The sequence below is a fragment of the Chrysochloris asiatica genome, unplaced genomic scaffold (assembly GCF_000296735.1).
Source record: "Chrysochloris asiatica unplaced genomic scaffold, ChrAsi1.0 scaffold00197, whole genome shotgun sequence".
NCBI lineage: Eukaryota > Metazoa > Chordata > Mammalia > Afrosoricida > Chrysochloridae > Chrysochloris > Chrysochloris asiatica.
Genome location: NW_006408715.1, coordinates 621,420 through 623,474, shown reverse-complemented (window position 1 = coordinate 623,474; position 2,055 = coordinate 621,420).

Genomic DNA, 2,055 nt, shown 5'->3' with positions numbered 1-2,055 from the left:
ACTCTTTGATTTGTCGACTGAGTACATTTGATGCTGCCATGTACGTCATTCTGTAGTTGTTGTGTAACAGTAAGTTTTTTATATAAAGATTTTACTGGGTATTTTTCCTTGTTGTGAATGAATTTTCTTTTTTAAACTTTTTATTGTGAACTGAGTGATGGTTTACAGACAAGATCATCATCAGCTTTACATATAACAAATCAGACACTTTGTTTCCTCTCATTGACTATAGTCCCCTCCTTGCAACAAGTTATCCTACTTCCTCCCTGTGCTTCCCCATTTGTATCTTAGATTTCACAAATTAACATAGCAAAATTATTTGATGCACAAAATTTATTTGATGCACACCATGTACAAATATATATATACATTTAAGTGTCCAAAAGGCATATTATGCCCACAGACTGTAATACAGCCTTACTCAGTCCAAAAGCCTAGAACCTTCAGCTGCTGTTGCCACTTTTCTAGGAAGGGTTCCCACCTCCATTCATGCTTTTCCTTCTTGATGGTCCTGGGATGTCTGTTTCTTCAATGAAAGATTAACTACTCCCCCCTTTTAGTTAACATATCTTCTACAATTTCAGTTTTGACACAGTGAATCTTGCTAACAATTAACTCACAGTTGAATCATAAAATCATATCAGCAGCATCATCCCTCCTCCCTTTCACCAGACCCATCTGGAAAAAGGGAAAAATATTCAGTTGGGATTCTATTTTACCCCATCAATCTGAAACTAAGCACACCCATGAAAGCTTGTAAGCCAGCCTCTTTTTAGCCCCATGTTTCATAACCAGTGTCTGTCCCTAAGGAGCCCTGGTAGCGTAGTGGTTACACATCAGACTGTGAACCGCAAGGTCAGCAGTTCAAAACTACCAGCTGTTCCTCTGGAGAAAGATGAGGCTTTCTGCTCATAAAGACTGATAGCCTCAGAAACCCTATGAGTTGGAACCGCCTCCATGGCACATAACCAATCAGCAATCAGCCCAGTACACTGAAGAGATAAGCATGTTCCTTGATCTGAAAAAGTCTCCCATTTTGGCTGGAGTTTTAAACAACTGCGTCTATAAGCAGAAGTTCAGGTCATCAAATTGTAGCAATTTACACTTTCTCACAGTATCAAACATCTTTTTTTTTATCTAGTCTAATTCTGGTTGGCGCAGCCCTAGCCATCCAAACGAGGTCAAATGGGTACGAGCTGCAAGTTTGGGAGTATATGCACACCTCTCTGCACTTCAGACCAGCTAGTCCCTTCACTCTCGGCCCTATCCCCCAGAAGCTAGGTCAGTGCCCAGGGGCTCAGGAATTCACACATCTCCCTAACTTCAGACCAGGCAGCCCTTCATCTTCTCTCTCTCATCTCAAGGTCAACAGGTACCAATGGAATATGCCCAACCTCAGTCCATGTCTTCATTGGTTAATGAATTTTCTTATACAGTTATGACTGTTGTAATGTGAGAGATTATTAAGAAACCTTATCAGTACAAATATATCCCAAACTATCTCATTCTATCCAAAGTACTTTATGGAAGCATGTATGGTTGAGTAGTAGGACCTGAGGAGAAATGAGAGCTTTGGGTTTGGGGTAATTTCTGAGGAGAATGAATGAATAGGTAAGTAAGCTCAAATGAAAGATTGATAAATACAAAGGTTCTCTCTGAGGGGGGCCATGACTTTGTAGGGGATCCATCTGTGCCATCATACCCCACACCTATCCCAGCAGCACCCATCTACCCTAGGTATGAAAACAAAAAAGTCCATTGCAACCTAATCTAGGATTGTGGTTTTGCCAGTGGTTAATGCAGAGACCTGGTGAAAAGAAATTGAATTTGTTAAACATTTTTTTTTCTTAAGTGTTTTATTGTGAATTATGTGATAGTTTACATGGGAGAACATTAGTTTTACATTCATTTTATCGTATATTGTCTCATTACCATGGTTACAATCCCCTCCATGCAATCCTTCCCCCATACCCCCCAGGTCTTCAGCACACAGTCGTTCTCCCTTTCTGGATCTAAAGTCTCCAGCTGCTCCATCGCTCCACGTCATCATCTCTG